This window comes from Stegodyphus dumicola, chromosome 6 (genome assembly GCF_044657685.1).
Source record: "Stegodyphus dumicola isolate Sdum_Otavi_A_Nest chromosome 6, ASM4465768v1".
In the NCBI taxonomy this organism is placed as follows: Eukaryota; Metazoa; Arthropoda; class Arachnida; order Araneae; family Eresidae; genus Stegodyphus; species Stegodyphus dumicola.
In genome coordinates this window covers 109,168,192-109,191,665 of record NC_140773.1, presented here as the reverse complement: position 1 = coordinate 109,191,665, position 23,474 = coordinate 109,168,192, and the positions used below count along the sequence as shown (strand labels likewise).

Here is a 23,474-nt window from a genome sequence, read left to right as displayed (position 1 = left end):
AGGTCACAAATTACCTGAGTGCATCAAATGCTTACTAACTATCCCTCAATTACAACAAAATATTTCCTTGATTGTGAAGAAATTTTCTCATATAAAATAAAAGACATATTTCAAGATGCTATCACGTGTGTATCTTACATTATTTTTGTAAGTTATGTGCCAAATGCCTGAAACAGGCTAAATATGGTATGAATTGCTTTTACAAAATAATTACATTAAGAATATGTACTGTACTAGGAGATGGAAAAAAAAACTTGTAATACTTAAAAAAAATTTTTAATATAATTTGAACGTAATTAAATATATTAATGTAAATGTAACTATTATGTGATTTAATAATGTATATTAGATGTAATTATGATACATTAATTTACAAAAATAATGTAAGACTTTAGTAATGCTGCAATTGTCTGTAACATGATAAAAATGAAAGAAAATTTATTAACAAGATAACTGCCTTAGGAATGCGACAATGAGATGAGCAAAATATTCTTCACTAATTAGTTCCTTAAAAAGATGCTTAGTGTAATTCGATGTAATTAGATATACTAATGTAAATGTATTGTTTGTATGATGTACAATGAATGTTTGTATGATGTATATTCGAAGTAATTATGTTATTAACTTAGAAGTCAAACAACAAAAATCAGCGTTATATTTTCAAATATTTTCAAATTTGAAAATATAACGCTGGTTTTTGTTGTTTGACTTCTAAATTAATATTTGTTCTTCATGGTATTATATCTTAATTAATTATGTCATATTAATCTCTCATATTTCAGTTTTTGTTACTCGATGAATTTCATTGTAATAATTGTATACCGTGTTATTGTAATCGTATATTCATTACGAAGTCTAGAATTAACGTAAAGTATCTCTATAAATGTCTTGTTAGGCTGGACTCTGATGCGGGACAACAGAACGCCCAGCAGGTATAGTAGTGCAGCGGAGCAATACCTATAAAATTCATTGACGAAATTATGGTGCTCCGTCCACTTTTCCCTGTCCATGTCCTGTTAGAAAGACAGATTAAAACACTAAAATTGTTATCTGCCATACGGGGTGCACACATTTCTGTGTAGTTAAGGATTAAAGCCAGGATTAATATAGTCAGGATTACTATTTAGCTGGAATATTGAAACTAGAAGATAAGCAGTATAATTTGTGGGGTCAGTCTCCTGTTCATTTGAGTCCCGTGAAAGGCCAGTCACGGATTTAATTGACAATACAGAAGTTATTCTATCAGTTCAGAACCTGAGTGAGAGCCAAGCTTTGTGTGTGCACATTGATTGAATTTACTCTGGAAATGGTACTCCCGAATACAGGGTGAGAATTGAGAGCTGATAATGTATATTGATTCCCAACGAGTTGCTTTTCACTGAGCATTTGGCTCGGTGTACTTTGATTGGTGTAATTTTTAAATCTTTCTGATTTATGTAATTTGTCGGCGTTATAACTTTCTAGAAAATCTGGCTGAAAAAGATAGCAATTTACTAATTTCATGGTTTCATTAGCCACTTAAGTGTGGAAACGGATGTCTTTTGGTTTTCATGAAAAATGATAACAGGCATTGAGTAAAAAATATCCCTAACAGCAAAAACGGGAAAGATCTCTTCTGATAAAGTGCAACACGGACCAAACAATAATGCGTATCTCAATACTTCCAAACTGAACACATACTTTTGTCATTTGCTCGATTCAACAGTCGTAAAATCTTTTTAAACGGAAAAAATATTTCTTATATTAGTTATTTGAATAAATAAACAACGAAATAGAAGGACTTGACTATTCATTGACTACATTTATTTCAAAGCATAAACTCTATTATAAAAGAAAATAACAACGCACTTAATTTTACGATGACCAGTAGGCAACTTTAGCGCGTTTATTTTCCTTAAAAAATGTTTGGCGAGTGTTATATATATATACATGAAACATAACTATGTAATTTTTCGTCTCTTGTAGTCTTGACTCATAAAATGCAGCACTCTGAAAACAGTCTGATTAAATGAGACAAAAGCTGAAACCGCCATCAGCTGGGAATTGGATATAAAAAAAAAGATTGCTTTCATGTTAATCATAGCTAGAACTGCAAAAGGCATCAAATGTATGAATATTTATTTTAAATGTATAGTAAATCGAAAGTGAACATGTGCCCCTCATCAAAAGGTATATTCCTGTTGTTGACAGGAACATGCATTTCTTGAAAAGTATCTTTACAGAGGAAAAGGTACTAAAATCTTTTTTCCAAGTCAAAAAATGCAAATTCTGTAAAAGTCAAAGATTCACCAGCGGCGCGAGGGATTAAAATTATTAAATACTACTAGTTCAACCTCGTGCTCAAATCTCAGTGAACGGGATTGTTGTATGCCTTCGTTTCGAGTTTTTCCAACGTATCCCGTAAATACGACACAATTTCCCTTAGAAAATACGCCACGAAAACGTTCGTTCCCTCAGGCACTATTCTATCCTACTTAATAGCATATTTAATAGCTCCTAATATTCACTTCATTGCTCGAAATGAAAAATATGTAATAATTATCCATTAAGACAACAAAATACTTGTACATAAAGAATTCCGTATAATGGCTTAAATGACACTGATGCAATTTAATTGGGGCTCTAGAATCATTTTCTAGATTTTCTCATTTCTGCGAAGAGTTCTACAATAGAAATAGTGTGTTACTACTGGGTGTTGGGAACTGAACTATGAAATTAAAATACATGCATACATGCATACAAGAAATTAAAATACATGCATACATGAAATTAAAGTACATACATGCTTTAAAAACTATTAATTTACTTAAAAAGTTTCAGTTTTCTCATATGCACCTTTTTCCCTTGCAGATGCGATCAGTGGCTGCTTAAAAGCCTTATACCAACAGGGTTTCTTAGACGTGGGTCTCTATGATGTAGCTGTCTGTAATGTCTCTGTAGTTATTTAGCCACGAAATCGGCTTATGCCACCTGTGACCACAAAGCCATCGTGTGAACGCTTCATAATGTTCCCAAGACCTAAATACAAATGATATACAAAACTCTATGCTTTTAGTCACGATAAAATTTGTGGTCTTGTTCTGGTGTTATTATTTTCAATCAGTAGAAATAAGTCACAGTACTACAAAACCAAAACACATAGAAATTTTTTTCGTTGAAAATTACTCTGGAAGTTCAGTAATTAAAGGCACATTTCCATCAACTGCTTATAAAACGAACTTATTTTAGGTAAATTTCCTTTTTAGGGAAATTCTACCCTTAATAGGAAGAATTTGGAGTTTCTTACAATTCAGCTTCATTTAATAAAAGGTTTTGTTTTTAAGACTAATGCAAGCGTTTTCAATAAATTATTAATTTGAATAATATTTTCGAATATTTTATGTACATTTTTTTCAGGTTATGTTTTTAATGAGAGTTTTTTTTTTTTTTTTTTTTTTTTGTATAAATTTTCCTTTTTAATTAAGACAGTTTCTTGAATTACGTTTAGATATTTGTATGTTAAAAGTAGAGAAACGAAGAAACTTTGGGGGAGTTCATGTCGTTTGCAGATAAAAATATATTATTTTACATTTTTGGATAATTAGTTAGTAGCGATAGGGATCTCAAAATGACAGGAAAGACGAAACATGTATTCTGCACTCATTAGTTATCCAAGTTTAATGCTTTAAATACTCATCCCTCAAGTTCTATTTGAACCATTAAGCAAATGATGATTAACAGTTTTTTATTTCTTTACTTTAATGCACATTTTTGACACTTTAATTACTTTTTCCATTTCCCTTTGAAGAATCAAATTTGCCAAAACGTACAGCTATACAAAACTATACAGCATCCCCTTTATTAAAATTAAGTTAAAAGTTAACGCAAGCAAATATGAAATATTTGGTATTTATCTTGCTGCGACATGAGGCTGATTTAGATTTATTTTAAATACTGTACTTGTAGTCTCCCTGTCTACAACAGTAAACAAGCTATGAGATAAAATGTAATACATTTTCAATTCTAATCTTGACTTTGAATTGTATTATAATAATGTACTAAGCTAAAATAAATCTTTGTAATCTGCTCAGTGGTTGTTTGGCGGAATATTCACTATTCTTCTTGTTCTTGTATTCTTCAAGAAGGTGGATTTGATTTGAGAGACTACTATTACACTATTGGCCATTAAAATTGCAACACCATGAAGCAAAGCAAATCCAAAAATAATATTTATTGTACGTAAACAGTACGATATGAAGATAAATGATTTAATTTGTAAGCATATTGGGGGTTCACAGAGGTGCGAAATTAGTAGTAACTGCTGCTCCACTTTGAATCTAAAACGGCCGTTACCTGGTAAGGCGAACCTAGTGACGAACTGGGATGGATGAGAGAAACGAGCAATTCATTCCATGCTTCTTCAAGTCTATGCCGCACTTCATCAACCGTATTAGCTAGAGAGGGGTGGCGGGCCTGTCTCTCAACAACCCATGACCAGATGTTTTCAATGGCTGATAGATTTGGAGACCGCGCAAGCCAGGGCAGCAGTCAAATATCCTGTGCATCGAGGAAGGGCAGAACACGGTTTGCAACGTGATTTTGCATTATGTTGTTGGAAAATGGCGTTTGAAAGCCCTCGAAGACAGGGCACAACCACTGGACGTACGATGTCAGAAATGTACCGATCTGCGCTCAAATTACTGTCGATCTGAACTACAGATAAGCGTGTCGTGCGTGCAATGGCTGCTCAAACCATTACACCAGATGCAGGGCCCATATGCTGATATGGATTGCAAGCAGGCGACTTGCGGTTTTCTCGGAGCCACCAGATTATTTTTAAGTGAGCAACTTGAAAGGATTGGCTTGTGCCTAAGCCCAGTGTTTGTCATTGTTTCCTAAAAGTGTGTTTCTTAGAATTGTTTTGTTATAACCCAAGCTTAAAAACAGTAACTGTTTAAGTAATCATGACAAAACATTCTAAACTCGAAAGTTTTGTTTGGACACGAAAGCTACACACAATTCTATCTGCCTAAGCAAAGGGAGTCCTTTGCGGAAGGATTCCCAGAAAAGCAGGTTCTTATTTACGCTACACGGGGAAAACAACGCGAAAGTACCCCTATAGTGTGTTCGTTTGCCGGGTTTCGAACAATAGTCGTAAAACTACTGTTCTTAGCTAACTCAACAGATGATGGGCGAGTCCATCTACCGAAGAAATATGTTGGAAGTACTTTAAAAGGAAGTATTTTCACACTTTTATTACAAAAAGTGCAAAGTAGATATAAAAGCAAACATACCGTGAATAGAAAATAGAAATGAGGATTAAACTAGTGTTCTACGAAATTAGACACTCATTAGATCGAAATGTGGCACAGTTGATCTAAAGTTGTTCATCTACTAGAAAATAAATGAATCAAAATTTCATACTTCGCATTATTGAAATACAACTAAAGAGATCACAAATTACTTTTAATACTTTGTACCTTAATACTTCTATGAATTGTTCTAATCTGGCAAAGCAGGTGATAAATCTAACTAAACCCCACCCATTTTATCATATATCAAGGTACCCTATAATATGTAAACCGATGGTACTAAAATATCATTTCCCTGCCATTATGTCTCAAACGAACGCCTATCCAAAGGATTTTGAACAATTTTTCGTTTAGAAACACTGCAGATAGATGTCTACAACTTACGTAAGATTCGAACCTCAATCTATTGGAATCACCAGCCTTTCCATAATTACATTTTTATGAATACCAAATTATTGAATCTCACTGTATATTAGCATCTTGCAAAAGTATTAGCCTAAATGCTTTCATGTTGCTTTTTATTCAGTTAGAATGGTCATATCAGTTAAATAAAGTTCATTAATTTTTTTAACAAAACATCATAATTGCAGTTCACAACCGTTTGCGGTTGACGTTCTTCGACCGCAATTCCTAACAACCTGAAACAAAGGTATAGTCCCCAACAAACAGATGATTGAGTATTAGGAACGAAAAGCTTCAGGGCTACTATTAAACCGCTGTCTCCAATGTATTGACTCGAACCGCCGCCGGTCTCAAACGAAGAATTCTACTCTGCTGCAGACGCCACATTCCTGAGGAAGCACATTAATGACGACGCCTAACGATGGAACAATTAGCATTCCGTTGAGCTTGTGACGTGCACGCTAGTCTCCAAATGTCTTTTTCGGGAACAATAGAGACATATCAATGCGCGGCTGCTTTGAGTTCAGCACACTAAATCGCGTGAAAGAGATACAGAGGCCATTACACTGTTAGAAACAACAGTCTAATAGGTAGGTAGACTAAATATGCGAGACCAGTGCATTAATCAGGAGCCTGAAAGTTATTTTAATTGCGTTGCTTCAGTAAAGTGTGGGAAGTACTAGGAACAGATCTGAGCGAGGCATTAAATCGTACATACATTTCTGTACATTAAAATTATTTGAACTTTAGCAATTCTTTTGCACTACTAACAATATTTTGGATTGGAAATTGAATGGAACTAAAAGGTATTTAGGATTCAAACTTGAATACACTATTGCACCGAATTTTCAATCCTAAATATTGTTTCTGAAATTTCATATACTAACATCCATAAATTTTCCTGATTAAAAATATGTTGCTATGTACAAAAAAGAAATTTTCATAGTTGAAATTATAAAAGGAAATTTTGTTCCAAGCTAAATTATGATACAAAGGAAGGAATGCATCTGAGTGTGCAAGAGTAAATCACGGGAAGCTGAAATATTGTTAAGCGAGATATACAGAATTATATATTCTTGGTGCCAATTAAAAATTTAAATCATTCCGTTTTTACACAATGTGGGATCACTATAACCGTTAAGCTATATTTTGTGGTTTTATTAAAATTTTAAAGAAATGTTTAGTTGCTGCGGAAAATATTCGCTGAAAGTGATCTTATAAGTTAGAAAATTTATTGGCCACTTCACAAATTTTGCAAGCAAAGGCGCTGAACACTTCTCAATAACTTAACACTTTGAAGTAATACATCCCATGCAAGGGATGAATAATTATTAGAAATAACTTCGAAGCGCAAGTTCTTGTTGTGAGTCCCATATTAAAATCTAATGGTAGTATTTTCGAAACCATTCTACTTCCAAGGCAAAAAGTGCTCAATTTGCCTAGGAAATTATCTTCATACGCAGGACTAGAATCTCCATGTATCTATATGGTTAAAGTAAACACACATTTAATTAGAATCTATAGTTACAGGAAAAGATATCAAATAGGATCTACAATTACAAAAACAAGACTACCCTTTAACGAACAGCTCTACCAAAAATTCCGTTTTAAGTTAGTATATAACCACCGCTGTGAGTTATGCTTGCATGATTCTTTCAGAATGAATTGTACATTACTTGCCAATAAAATTGCAATGAAGGAAAGCAAATCCAAAAATAATATTTATTGTACGTAAACAGTACAATATGAAGATAAACGATTTAATTTGTAAGCATATTGTGGGTTTACAGAGGTTGCGAAATTAGTAGAAACTGCTGCTCCACTTTGAATCTAAAATGGCCGTTACCTGGTAAGGCATAGTAAGGATGGATGAGAGAAACGAGCAATTCATTCCATGCTGCTTCAAGTCTATGCCGCACTTCATCAACCGTATTAGCTAAAGAGGGGTGGCGGGCCTGTCTCTCAACAACCCATGACCAGATGTTTTCAATGGGTGATAGATTTGGAGACCGCGCAAGCCAGGGCCGCAGTCAAATATCCTGTGCATCGAAGAAGGGCAGAACACGGTTTGGAACGTGATTTTGCATTATGTTGTTGGAAAATGGCGTTTGAAAGCTCTCGAAGATAGGGCACAACCACTGGACGTACGATGTCAGAAATGTACCGATCTGCGCTCAAATTACTGTCGATCTGAACTACAGATATGCGTGTCGTGCGTGCAATGGCTGCCCAAACCATTACACCAGATGCAGGGCCCATATGCTGATATCGAATGCAAGCAGGCGACTTGCGGTTTTCTCGGAGCCTCCAGAGACGTATACGACCAGTAGAATACTGCCCTAAGCACTGGAATACGTCTGGAAAGACGACTTTTCCCACTGCTCTATCTATGTAGCTTTGTCGTTTCGCGTATCAGAATCGCCCTCTCTCTCTATGCTGCGTTGTCAAGGGAAGCTGAAGTAGTGCTCGTAGTGTCGATAGTCCACGCTGCTGCAAACGTCGACTCACCGTACAAGAGGATACTAGGCGTGCTGGAAACATGTCCGTTTCCTCACTAATCCTCCTTGATGTCATTGATGCAGCCGCACTCTCGATAGGCAACAATCCTGCCTCTACCTCATTCTGACATTTGCTGGTAAGCATTTCATCTTATTATTCGAGACATAACACGATATTCTGAGCAAACTTTGACCTTACAAAGCGCTTTTCCAATAAGAAATCCAATACACACATTTTCTTCTATGCAGCGCTTCATATGTTGTTTCTCATTCCTGCGCCATCTTAATCGGCTGAATTACAAATCATTTGCATATCCCAACCTCTTCTTCCTTTCATGTGATTTTGACGTTCGTCAGACCATTTCTTACGTGTGCTGCAATTTTAAGACTATTAACAGGAGAAACGTAAGAGCAGGTTTTATAAATAGAAAAAAAAAGCATATCATCAAGAGTGAACTATAGAAATTCTAGAAACTACAAAAGACGATTATTGTATCTCCATTACATATAACTGACTCCATTACATATTTCTGTCAGCTGTGTTTAAAGTGAAATTAAAATCATTTTAAAATTAATCCAAATGAACAAAATTCGTGTTCTCTTGAATTCCTAAGGTAATCTTTCATCTGAGAGAATATGCATTTTCTGGTAAAAAATATTGTCAGGCTTGTCGATTTTTTGTTAATCACATTAGATAATTCTTAGTTGCACTGAGCAGGTACTTACAAATGCGAGAATTCAATTTCCTCTGCCCAAAGAAAATGGTTTGGAATAACTGGATATTTTACAAAATATTATTTCTTTACCCTTACCACATGACGATTAGATTTAAAACAAGCATCAGAATTTCATACATATTTAAAAAACGAATTTAATTCACTACCATATCTGAGCCCCGAATGTTCACTTAAGTAGAAATTAAGAAAAAGAAAGTAAATATGTATTCTATGAATGCCAAAATTTCACAATTAACTTTCCAGCGATTGCATTGTAAGGATCTTAAGTTTTACTAACGTTTATTTTATTTTAAATCTTTACTATCACTTCTTATTTTATACTTCCGGCCAGAATTATAAGCGTTAAAGTATGTATGCAAAGTTTGTCTGGCGAACGCGAAGTATTTAAGTTGTGGCTTTTTGCCAAGCGAGAGAGAGGAAGCAGTTAGTCGAAGCAGGCCGCTTACCTTAGAAGTTTTACGCAGTTGCTGGTTGCCGTCCAGGCCAGAGGTTTTAATCCTCTTGATAATTTTTAAACGTATTGTAGTGTTCACAGTTCTCTGTACTACATACGGCTTCCTGTTAATATAAGGCCAATCTTCCACGTTTATTATTTTAAAGTTAAATTAGAGTTTAGTTTTATTTTTATATTCTTACGTTCAGACCACGAGTAGTGGATCTTTGTATTCCGAAGTACGGAAGTTATTGTAAATAGAGAAAAATAAAGAGTTTTGTATACCCTTCTTGTGTATCCTGTCTACTTCCCACAGTTTTGAACATAGCTTTAGTAAGCTCTCTGTTCCGAGTCAGGTCCTTGCATGTTCCCGAAGAAGGTTAGACGGAACATTGAACCTGATAGTGGCGCCAAACGAAGAAGAATAACCATGGCGGAGTTTCAAGAAGAACCTGTGCTGCCTGCAGAAGCGGCTCAGAATTCAGAAATGCCAGCTGCCGCCCTGGAAGGATTTGGTTACATCGTCCAGACCATGCGCGCTTCGATGAAACCAGAAGCAACATTTAATGGAAACTCACCGGTAACCAGTTTTTTGGAAAAATTGGATGACCACTTCATGCTCTACTCCGTGCACGAATTTCAAAAAGTTACCTTAGCTACAAGCGCTTTGAGGGGCCAAGCGCTTAACTGGTTCAAGTGTATAGGCAGAAGTCTCTTGGGTCAAGCAGGAAGTCCCACCTATACTTACGAGAATTTCAAGACTGCCCTACTAAAAGCCTTCCCTGTTGTAAGGGATCGTGCGAAATTAGAAACGGAAATTTTTAGTATATATCCACAAAGAATCGAAAACCTCTCAAGCTTTATTTTAAGAAAAATTCACGTCTTCAAGCTCTTGTATGGAAACCGTCCGGATCCTGAGATAATTCAAGTGATTTTGCCGAGGTTACTGCCCCAAGTGCAAGACTTTATTGAATTAAGAAATCCGACTACACTGGAAAAGTTATTTGAGCTAGCAATCCAGTTTCAAAGTAGAAGAACGGCGGACGTCGAAAGAAGACGCCAATATCAACAGCGAAACCAATTTGGTACGCCAAGACTACAGCAAACTCAAGCACACGGCTACGGAGGCAAAGCGAATCAGTGGGCAAGGAAACTCGAGCATTCAAAAACAGCCGGCGAACGTCGACAGTTCAATAGCAATCCAGGAAAAAAGTCTCAAGGCCAGTGGAAAAAGAAGGAAAGCACGGAAAGGAAAAATAATTTAAACTAAAACGGATTTCTGCTGACGAGAGGGTGCGGAGATCCGAAGGCCACGAAAACCCCTCTTCCTTCAAGTTAAGTACAGTAATGGTGAAAAATTTGAATCTTCCGAAGATTGAAGTGTTGGTGAAAAATATCCCAGCCACCGCACTCCTGGATACAGGCGCGCAGTGTTCCTGTGTGGCAGAAGAATTTTTTAGGAAGTATTTTCGGAAATACCGCATATATAATTCGGATAATACGACAGTGTTAGCGGCGCAAGGAGAAAAATGTAAGTGTATAGGTAAAGTACCGCTGTATGTCCGTATCAAGGACGAACAAGTAAAGGTGATGTTTTTTAGAGTAAAGAATCTGCAAGCACATATAATCTTAGGAATAGATTTTCTTTCAGAGGCACAAGCAACGCTGGATTTTAATGAAGCGTCCCTTAAGCTGACAATGAAACCAGTTCGTGCAGAAAAGTCTGAACTGCCGATGTTAAATCTTGACCACCTGCCTAATGACGAGCAAGGAAGAATCCGACAAGTGGTAAGTGAATTTGCTTCGTTATTTAGTGATATTCCAGGATTTACTCAGGTTACTAACCATAGTATTGACACCGGAGATTCAATGCCAGTTCGCCACAAAGCATACCGGTATGATAAGAATAAGGAAAAAATTATAGAATGGCATATCACCGATATGCTACGTAAAAAGATCATAACGCCCATCTCAAGTAGTTATGCTAGCCCGGTGGTTTTATGTAAGAAAAATAATGACTATCCTTTGACACATCCAAAAAGGTGGAGATTCGCAATTGGTTACCGTAAATTAAACTCCATAACTAAATATCCGGTATATCCGTTACCTATTATTGAGGAGATTCTAAGGAACATAACATCCACCAAATATATGACGACTGGTTATTTTCAAATAGGGGTTAGGCCTGAGGACGTGCCTAAGACTGCTTTTATAACCAAGTCTGGCACTTATGCATTTTTGCGTATGCCGTTTGGCCTTTCAGGGGCGCCGGCAACATTTCAGCGATGTATGAACATTGTGTTAAGACCTGTTCTTGGAAAGTCCACATTTATCTATTTAGACAATATCATCATTACTGGTGATAATCTCGACCAACATATACAGGATTTAAGACAGGTGTTTTCTTTATTAAATGAGGCCGGTCTTAAAGTTAATGTCGAAAAGTGCAAATTTGCAGCCCCTGAATTAAAATATTTAGGTTACAAAATATCTCAGAAAGGAATAGAGACAGACGAATAAAAAATAATCGCTGTACAAATGTATCCGACTCCAAACACGGCAAAGAAGCTCTCTTCTTTTCTAGGACTTTGTTCATATTATAGGTCCTTTATAAAAGATTTTGCAGCTTACGCTGAGCCATTGTTAAAATTAAAAAGGAAAAAGGCAAGATTCTCGTGGACGGCCGAAGCCAATAGTGCTTTCGAAAAATTAAAACAAGCATTAACGCAAGCCCCTGTGTTGAAATTTCCTGAAAAGGATGAGAATTTAGAAATTTCAGCGGATGCTTCGGATTATGCGGTAGGAGCGGTACTTTCGCAAAATCAGCAGCCCGTGGCATTTTTTAGCCGAACTTTAAATCAAACACAAAGAAACTATTCCGCGACCGAGAGAGATGCACTTGCAGTTCTGTTAGCAGTGCAAAAGCTCAGAGTCTATTTTGGAAAGGCGCCAATAACAGTGTACTCTGATCATGCGGCGGTAACTAGATTGTACTCAGGGAAAAACTTATCCCCAAGGTTAATAAGATGGGCACTCAAGCTACAAGAATATAATCTGGTAATCAAGCATACCCCCGGAAAGGAAAATATCGTAGCAGATGCCCTATCCAGAATTAAAATAGATGAAAAAGGTAATACCGTAAAGGTGGCAATGCTCACAGCATGTACAATAAATTCCCGAGAAACTGTAATAACCGAACTGGGTAAGGATCCTGAATTTAAAAACATTTATGAGTATTTAAAGCATCCTGAAAATTTTAGCCACCAAGATATTGTGGCGATAAGAAATAGGGCGCCCCATCACGAACTAATAGATGGTCTATTATTCTATACAAAAACTACGAATTCCAACAACGAATTTCGACCTGTTATCCCAGCTAGTCTTAGATTAAATATCCTGCAGGAGCTCCATGACAGCCCTTTAACTTCTCATGCTGGTATTCGAAAACTATCCAACGCGTACGCGAGGCAGTCTATTTTCCTGGACTGCAAAAGTTAACAAGGGCGTTATGTCCAGTCCTGCCCAACATGTCAAGCAGTTAATTATATTAATTTATGCCCGGCCGGGCTTCTAAATAGTATTAAATCCGAATTTCCAAATGAAATAATTGGCATCGATTTATTGGGCCCTTTCCCAAAATGTCAGTTAAATAAAAGTCGCTATCTCCTTGTTATGGTTGATCATTTTAGTAAGTGGACCGAAATTGTTCCCTTAAAACGAGCCTCCGCGAAATTAGTTACTGATTCTATTTTAAATAAATATATTTTAAAATACGGGGCGTCCCTAAAAGTTATATCGGATAATGGTCCTCAATTTGTAAGTAATGTATTTGAAGACATGTGCCAAAAACTGGGCATACGTCATTTAAAAATGGTCCCGTATCGGCCGCAATCAAATATAGCGGAACGGGTCAATAGAAATATAGTGAAAATTATCCGTAGTTATGTTAAAAATTTTCATAAAAGCTGGGATAACTATGTCAATGAATTTGCTTTCGCCCTTAGGATCGCAAAACATGATACAACGGGCAAAACTCCTGCTGAGTTATTTTTAGGCAGAAAGATTATAACGCCGTTAGATAAATTATTTTATGTGCAACAAAGAGCCCCATAATTTAAAATGGGTGATATAGAAAAACTAATTAAGGAAGCAAAGAAGAATACTGAAGTAGCACAGAGAAAACAGAAACTCTATTATGACTTGAAACGACGGGGAGTAACTTATAAAGTAGGGGATGAAGTTTTAAAAATTAAGCATTCACTTTCTTCAGCACCAGAAGATAAAACTGCCAAATGTTTTCCACAATTTAAGGACCATATGTCATAGAAAAAATAACTCACGCTGTAGTAGTGTTAAAAGCTAGAAATGGTGAAACCTGCTCCGCAAACATTGATCAAATCAAACCCTACTATGATCGTAATAAAATGCAAATATTTTCAGATCTTTTGCAGGATCCGGCACGGCAGACACCGCAGGCACAAGCTCCAGAGGTGGAAAAACGACAAGTACAAGGGCAAGCCATTAAGAGGCAAGAGCAAGTGAAAAGAAAGCTTCCCCGCGGAAAAATTGAAGGTGGCAAGAAAAAGAAGCCGTTCCACCGTCCAGAAAAGAGAGCTAACGAACACCCCCAGAATGAAGAAGGGAGAAGACGACGTATGCAAAGAGAGCCAGGAGAAATGACGGCAACTATAACCCGGCTCTAAAACGGATGTTCTACTCATCCGACAGGACTCTCCGCAGCAAATGTCGCCGAACTGCGGAAGGGCCATCAGCGGCGGAGGAAAAGTTACAAGGAAAATTTGAACGGCCAGCAACGAGGTCCAAGCAGGAAGACGAAAGAAATTTCCCGGTTCCGCCAAGACCAGCTGCCATCAAACGACCAAGACCACAGACAGAAGCGAAAAAGAAAGTATTCAAGGGTGACCGGACTGGAGAAAAAAGAAAGCATCTAGAGGAAGGCACTGAAGGGCGAGCCCGTACAAGAAGGAGGATAAATCAAACTACTATCTGCAATACCTTTCAAGACTGGGCCCAGAAAAGAATGTCCGAATATCACAAAGATAAGTAAAATTTTATGTTACTTTGCAAACTTAAGTTAATCTTTCATTCTTACTGCAAGTGGCAGATTTCAAGAAGTTTTACCTCATGCGAGGTCTACCTTTATCGCCAAAAGGGAGAGAAATGAGTTGTTACCGATTTTGGTGTTATGTTTTTCAATTACTCGCGCGTAAAACTAAAGTTGATGTATAATAGCGTTGTGTAAAGACTTAAATATTGTAAAAAGTTATTGTATAAATATTATTTAAAACATTCTGGCAAGAAAGAAGTTTTAGTCTGAAAGACTTTTTGAAATGTATTATTTCAATGTAGAAAGAATTGGCACTTGCTTTGAAAAGAATAGAAGTTAACAATGTACTACTAATGTATGTTTTCAAATGTGTAAAATTAACGGCATGTTAATATGTTCTTATATACAATGTGAACTGTTATTTTAAATGTTAAGAAATACCGTGATATGGTAAAAGTGAAAGTAATGTTAAATTTTTTTTTATTCGTGTGACTGTAAAAAGTCTAAATCATGGTGAATATGTGTTAAAGGTTGAATGATGTAGTTAGGCTCTCTGACGCTACACTTCAGAGTTAGCCACTTTCAGAATAGTACCTCAGGGTTTAGAGTTGAAATTAGGGTGTGTTACGAGGTCTTGGTATGTTGAATTTTAATACGTTAGTGTTTTGATTGTAGGAGGATGTGTTGAACACATAGACATAAACACATTCGTGTTTGGTGTTCTTTTACATCACATGTCAGAGAGCACGGGGAGAGATAACTAAAATAGTTATGAATGAAATAAGAATGTTAAGAGAAATATAATTATACATGTCACTTGCCATTTCATTGTGTAACATTTCATTAAACTAGTTTTCCTTCCAGATCTCTGGAAGGAACCAGATTTGAATAAAAGCTCCTGTTTAGATGCAGTACAGATGAAAAAAATTGTGTGTCCTGGGAGCTGCTATTGTAAAAACAAATTTCTTTCTTTTAAATTTCTGGTTTCTAGCGAAAAATGTTTGTAAAAGATTGGCCTCGCGTTAGATTCTAGAGCTAAAAGTTTTCAACAAGGTCGTTTTAGACCTCAGTTTCAAACTAATTAACTCTGGCGGGAAGTATGTAAGGATCTTAAGTTTTACTAATGTTTATTTTATTTTAAATCTTTACTAACACTTCTTATTTTCTACTTCCGGCTAGAATTATAAGCGTTAAAGTATTTATGCAAAGTTTGTCTGGCGAACGCCAAGTATTTAAGTTGTGGCTTTTTGCCAAGCGAGAGAGAGGAAGCAGTTAGTCGAAGCAGGCCGCTTACCTTAGAAGTTTTACGCAGTTGCTGGTTGCCGTCCAGGCCATAGGTTTTTAATCCTCTTGATAATTTTTAAACGTATTGTAGTGTTCACAGTTCTCTGTACTACATACGGCTTCCTGGTAATATAAGGTCAATCTTCCACGTTTATTATTTTAAAGTTAAATTAGAGTTTAGTTTTATTTTTATATTCTTACGTTCAGACCACGAGTAGTGGATCTTTGTATTCAGAAGTACGGAAGTTATTGTAAATATTGAAAAATAAAGGGTTTTGTATACCCTTCTTGTGTATCCTGTCTACTTCCCACAGTTTTGAACATAGCTTTAGTAAGCTCTCTGTTCCGAGTCGGTCCTTGCATGTTCCCGAAGAAGGTTAGACGGAACATTGAACCTGATAGCATCAGTTTATAAATCTTCTTTCATTACCTTAAAGCTCCTAGTGTATTTCACAATGCCTTTAAGGTGATTACTTTGAAATAAATTTTCAAAAACGTTGATTTACATGATAAGATATAAAACTACTCATGTAAAAATATTTCTTTTGCATTATGGATGCAAAAATTTTACTTTAAATCATTTCTTTTTATCTGAACTCAGATTTAATATTTAAACAGCAGCTGATTTAATTTGCAATTTGAACTGTGTCTAGTTCAAAATAACGTCGTTGAAAGATATGATGCGTTAAGAGGATAAAAGGAAATTTAATTTGAATTCATAAACTCTTTCACCATACCTTTAACACTAATCCTGCTTCTATTTTCTGAGCTATTCAGCAATATGTTTGAGCAGCTATTATTACAAAAAAAGTGAAACGAAATTCAATTTTGGAGCATATTTCTTAAATCATATTCTTGTGCGCATTAAAAACTGTATTTTTATTTTCAAACTCAGTTTCTTTCTAAGTTAACATTTCATAACTTAGATTTTTATTAAAAGAAGTTCAGTTTAATATTTCCTGTTGTTTTGTTATTTATTTTATTTCTTGAGCTCAATCGCACATGTAATTAATACTTGAGAATAATCGCAGAATTTTCAAACATTTTGCATCTCGAAATTTCACACGAACATGTGCCTTACTGCTTAACAAATCACAGGAATTATTTACTAATTCGAGCATGTCTGAGTTGATTTAATTATGCATGAATTGATGGAATCCTTTTTAAATTACGTATACATGTATACCTTAGAAGAGAAGATGGAGATAGTTGCAGTCATTGGCTGCACACATGGACACACTATTTTGTATTGCCCTTAACAAACATTTTTAAAGCTTAAATCGGGGCAGTAATGTATTTTTAAATCAGACTGCTAACAGTAAACCTAAGAATGAAATATTCTTCTGACTTAATGCACCAGCTACTGATACCTAGAATAATTAAAAGATAAAAATGATAAATTTCAGAGTTCCAAACTTGAATATTTCTCCATCATCTGTGAAAAGCAGACTGAACCACGTTAAATGAATTTACAAAACAATGCCAAACAAACAAAACTGAGAGTACCCTGAAGAATTGCATTGGTATTTTATAGATTTTTTTAATAAATTTAAAGATAGATGTAGAAGCAAACGTTTGCAGTTTGGCAATTGGGAAAACGAGAGGAATTGAATGCGATGTGTCTTAGATGAAAGCTGTTGCCTCCTACGCGGCAATATAACTTATGTACAGCGCATTGTTTCTGTAAAATTTTCAGTTAGTTAAGATTCGAACTCCTAGCATAGCATACATGTTTTTGATCCCGTATGGTCGGGAATTTATCATTTTCGATTTAGAATTTTTAGTTATGATACAGTCCACGAAATAAAATTGTTGTTGTTGTAAAGTTGTCTAACCAGCGACCTCAAAACATTGGTCAACGTCGAGCCCGAGATAATTAGAATAAAAAATGGCTAATGAAGACATAACTACGTTGAACAGAAAACGTGGTGGTATTAGAACACAAATAAGGAAATTAAAGTCGTCTGTCAGTGGAAAAAGTGATGATTTTGGTTTCGAACAAATAGAAGTATTGCAAGAAAAAGTGCACAAGTTAAATAAACAAATTGATGAACTTCGCTTGGATTATTACAAAGTGTGCAAAGATGAAGAAATATCAGACATCGAAGCTACTTTTGAGGAAATCGAGATGGATATTACTGATGTTCAGGTAAGCCTGAAATGTCTTTATACTTCATTATGTAGTAAGAATGCAAATAATGAGTATGCAAATAATAGTATCCCAGAAACAAGAAGAAATTCATTGAATTATAAATTGCCTGAAATAACATTACCTAAATCTTCTGGCAATTTCGAAGACTGGAATTTATTTAAAAACCAATTTGTAGCTTTAATTTCATCTAATAGACAATTAACAGATTCTTAGAAATTGTTTTATTTACAATCTTGTTTAATTGGCGATGCAAAGAAGATACAAACAATAGATGATACATTTTCTTCCTTATTTAAGGCACTTGAAGAAAGATATGATAATAATAGACTGGTTGTAAATTCTCATATCAATGAATTACTTTCTATTGAAAAAATAGTTCATGAAAATCCTAAAGATTTACGATCATTAATTGATAAAGTTCAGAAACATTTAAGAGCATTAAAAGTTATGGAATTAAATATGGATAAATTAAGCGAAGCTTTGCTGATTAATATTATTCTCAATAAAATAGATAAAGAATCACGTAAGCAATTTGAAATGTCATTAAATAGTAATTATTTATGTGAATGGGATTCTTTCATGACATCTCTTCAAAAGCGATGCCAGATGTTAGAAAATATGCAAAACAAAACTTTATTTGCAAAAACAAAACAAAACATTCCTCCAAATAAGGTTCGATCGTTAGTGACAAAAACGAATAATAATAAATTTATGTGACCGGTTTGCAAAGATAATTACGCAATTTTTAAATGCGAAACATTTCTAGCATTAAATCCCATGGAACGATATGAAATGATTAAAAAGCTTTCTTTGTGCATTAATTGTTTACATTCGAATCATAAAGTAGCTTCCTGTCAGTCTAGACACTTTTGCTCGGTTTGCAAATTAAAACATAATTCACTTCTTCATCAGAATGACGGAACCATGTCGTCTGCAACAAGTAGGGGAAAGCAAAGTGAAAATACGCTCTCCCCAGAGAACGCAAAAAATGAGGCTGTTTTGAATAGCAATAAATCAACAGAAAAAGCCTTATCGGCGTGTCTTTTTTCGAAAAATAAAACTGTTCTGCTTTCAACTGCTATTGTTTGGGTTAGAAATATTTATGGCCAATTCGTTAAAGCAAGGGCAATTTTTGACTCAGGATCGATGTCAAATTTTGTTACAAATGAATTCTGTGATCGTGCAAATTTAGAAAAGGAAAGAATAAATATTCAAGTTTCTAGTTTAAATGGGCAAATTTCAATCATTAAATCTCGTACTTTTGCTTCTATTTTTAATGGAAATAACTCGTTTTCTGCTTCATTAAATTTTTAGTTGTAAATAAAATCACAGATATAGTACCTTCTACAAAATTAAATATTGAAAATATAGATATTCCTAATACATCTAGTTTGGCTGATCCAGAATTTGCAACTCCATCTAGTATAGATCTGCTTTTGGGAGCAGAAATATTTTATGACATTTTTATTAATGGCCAAGTTAAATCTTCTACGAAATCACTCGTTTTCAGAAATTCTGTGTTTGGTTATATAGATACTGATCCTTTGAAAACATCTTTTGAAAATTGTCAGAATTATTGTGGACTTCTCGGTAATGTTCATAATATTGATAGATTGGTAGAAAAATTTTGGTTAGTGGAAAATATTGGTGAAGAAAAGCGAATGCTTAGCCAAGAAGAAGAATTCTGTGAACAACATTTCAAAATAGACATTTACAGACGAAATGAAGATGGCAGATTTATCGTAAAAATGCCTATGAAAGACGAACAATTAGGAAATTCAAAGCACTTAGCCAACATTAGACTCAATCAATTAGTTAAACGTCTTAGCAAAAACGCTACATTTCAACATTTATATCAAGATTTCATAACAGAATATGAAAATTTGGACCATATGGAAAGGGTCGATGATAATTCAAAACCGGAACTTGAATATTACCTCCCCCATCATGGAGTATATAGACCAGAGAAGTCAAGTACAAAATTAAGAGTTGTGTTTAATGCTAGTGCCCCAAGCTCAAATGGATTAAGTTTGAATGATTTACTTTTAGCGGGAGCAGTCCAAGAAGATACTTTTGATATTCTTGTAAGATTTAGAAAACATCAAGTTGCAGTTATTGCGGCTATACAAAAAATGTACTGGCAAATTTTAGTTGATGAATCCCAAAGAGACTTACTTCGAATCTTATGGAAGAGCAACCTTAGCGAGTCGCCTGTGACATACACAGGGATAGATTTTGCAGGCCCTTTTCTAATCAAATATAGAAATCAAAGGAAAGGTAGTTTACATAAAGTTTATATAGCAATCTTTGTTTGCTTAGTTACAAAAGCGATTCATTTAGAAATAGTATTTGACTTAACATCTGAAGCCTTTATTGCATGTTTAAAACGATTTTTCTCACGTAGAGGTAAAAGCTCATGTCTGTTTAGTGACAATGCAACTAATTTTGTAGGAGCTCACAAAGAGTTAAAGAAACTTGCTTCTTTAGTTGCTGTCCCTGATGAAGTTTGGGGTTAGTATTTGGCATCTGAAAATATCTCTTGGAAATTTATTCCTCCTCGTGCCCCCAATTTTGGTGGAATTTGGGAGGCCGGAATCAAATCTTTCAAATTTCATCTTAAAAGAACTATTTCCGATGCTAAATTAACCTATGAAGAATTTTTAACCGTAATTGATCAAATTGAAGGAATACTAAATTCGAAACCTCTTTCTCCTTTATCGTCTGAACCTTCAGATTACGAACCCTTGACGCCAGGACACTTTTCAATAGGTAGACCCATAAACTCAATTGTAGAACCTCAAATTTTAGACTTGTCAGAAAGCAGATTGTGAAGATGGCAAAAATTAACTAAAATGATGCAGATTATATGGAACCGATGGGTAACTGACTATCTTAATCACTTGCAACAACGAACGAAATGGTACTTTTCAAAGGAGAATATAAAGAAAAATATAATGGTTATTATTAAAGATGATCAGTTACCTCCATTTAAATGGTTACTAGGAAGAATTGATCAGACGATTCTTGGTAAAGATGGTAAGATACGAGTAGCAGTCATTAACACAAAGTTTGGTCCAATTAAAAGGCCAATATCAAAAATTTGTTTATTGCCTATTGAGGATAACTTCAAGGATTAAGTTTCATTGTTAATAAAATATGCATTGTTCCTTATTATACTTATATTTTGGTAATTTTGATGAAAAAATGTGATTTTTTTTACTGTTTGAAATGTTGATATTCTTACCATAATTATTGAAAAAATTTGCAAATGTTCAAACTTTATGGAATTTTCTGAATTGTTTATTTCATTCTGTAAATGATTTACTAACTTTAAGTCTTTTGTTAATTCTTAAAAAAAAAAAAAAAAAAAAAAAAAAAAAAAAAACTGAATAGCGGAATTGTTATTGATATTGAATTGCATACTTAGATTGAGTTTGCATATCATAGATATTGCAACGTGGGGGCGGTATGTTGCCTCCTACGCGGCAATATAAGTTATGTACAGCGCATTGTTTCTGCGCAACTTCAAAGTTATGTACAGCGCATTGTTTCTGCGCAATTTTCAGTTAGTTAAGATTCGAACTCCTAGCGTAGCATACATGTTTTTGATCCTGTATGGTCGGGAATTGATCATTCTCGATTTAGAATTTTTAGTTATGATACAGTCCACGAAATAAAATTGTTGTTGTTGCAAAGTTGTCTTTAGTATATAGTCTAACCAGCGACCTCAAAACAAAAGCTTCGTTCATAATAAATCGGTTTCAGCTCAGATTTAGTTAATAATATGTTTAGGTTTCCAAATTTAAAATTATTATTTGTTGAAGCGTTATATAAGCCTTTGTGTCATGAGCGTTATGCAAAAATATTATGACATAGATTAACTACAGGGTGTCCCACTCGAAAGAGGCCCGGGAAACGTGTGATAAAAATCTTACAACAGAAGGAAATGAAGCGAAATTTTTATATAACATGCCTTTATGTTTGAGAAATGAAAATGTATTAGAAGAGGTGCTGAAAGTGACATCCTCCCACCTGTATACACAGTTCAACACGGTGTTCAACAGTTATGTTCGTGTATGTTGCTCCCAGATTACATGTGGTAGAGTGATGAAGCGTGTTTTCACTTATCAGGATACGTAACCTAACGAAACACACATTTATGGAGTAGAGACAACCAGTATGCAGCCGTCGAGGAACCCTTTTCATTCACAGAAGATGGGTTTGTTTTGCGCATTAACACAACGGCGCATTCATCGGGCCAATTTGTTTTTTACATTATTGTCACCAGTTCAGTGTACCAGGCCCTTCTTCATGAATTTGTGAACCAGCTCGATGATGAGGAGCGTACACATGGCTTACCAGCAAGATGGGACAACATGCCACACATCTGTAGCGAATATGAACGCGGTGGAATTTCTTTTCTCACTTTTCCAGACTTGATCTCCCTTGAGGTTTTTCTATGGGGTGGTCTTAAAGGTAATGCGTGTAAGCACAAACCACGTAAATCGGCGATTTGCATCAGAACATCCGTCGTGAAATCCAAGGAGTGATGCCCAGTACTCTGGCAGCAACATATGCGAACAGGCAGCGCCATGTTTAACTGTGCGTACAGGTAAGGGGAGATCACTTCCAGCACCTTTTCTAATGCATTTCCATTTTTCAAACATAAAGGTATGCCATGTAAAAATTTGGTTTCGTTTCCTTTTTATTATAACATTTTTATCACACTTTTCCCGGGGCCTCTTTCGAGTGAGACACCCTGTATCAAGTTACACAGTTTAAAGCTGTTTATCGCTAGAGGTTCCTATTTTTATGACAGAAAGGATAAATTACTAAATTTCAGATGGAGAGTTGAGGAACACAGCAAATTAAAGTCAGAATTCCGATTTACGTATTTGTTAATATTACTGCATTACTTATTCAGAAGTCAAACAACAAAAATCAGCGTTATATTTTCAAATTTTCACAGGACTAGTTCTGATGGTTTTACCGAACCACCATCCTCAGCTGCAAAAGCGCAAATCTGTGAAAATTTGAAAATATAATGCTGATTTTTGTTGACTTCTGAATTAGTATTTGTTCGGAGTGTTATTGTGTCTTAATTACTGCGTTACTTCATTGTTATTGTAAACTTCTACCGCGAAAGCAGTACTTCCCAGACCATTCAAAGAGGCGCTTTGCCTGTGTGGAAACTAGAGCCATCACCCATCTGGTGCCATCTACAGCACTATGTATATGTGCCTCTATTTAAAGGCCTCGTTTTCTTCTACAGCATATAGAGGTAACATATGTGCATTAATGAATACTAAAGTACTTGCTAATACAAGAATATAATTACACAAGTTCTAAGGATTTATTTATTGACTAACAATTAATTTTAGTTAAAGCAACTTTCCTTTCATTATCGTTTTCACTAATGCTTTCCGGCCAGAATGTTAATCAGATAGCACTCCTGCATTAAAATTAAGGGAGAAAGAAGTGCTATTTAAGCGAAGCTTTTACAAGGTGATTTTAGAACTGGATATGCCTGCTTGAAGGCCATGCTGTTACTTTGATTTACTACCAGCGATCTTATTCTGTGGCGTTGAGCGCTTCTAGCCACTTAGGCT

The 23,474-nt window shown here is 35.3% G+C and overlaps 1 protein-coding gene across 1 annotated transcript in view; it reads left to right on the top strand.

Moving 5' to 3' along the window:
• LOC118200167 (cytosolic carboxypeptidase 6-like) overlaps nt 1-23,474 on the top strand; it is a 769,798-nt gene that overhangs the window by 14,108 nt on the left and 732,216 nt on the right. The gene's annotated exons all lie outside the window — the stretch shown is intronic.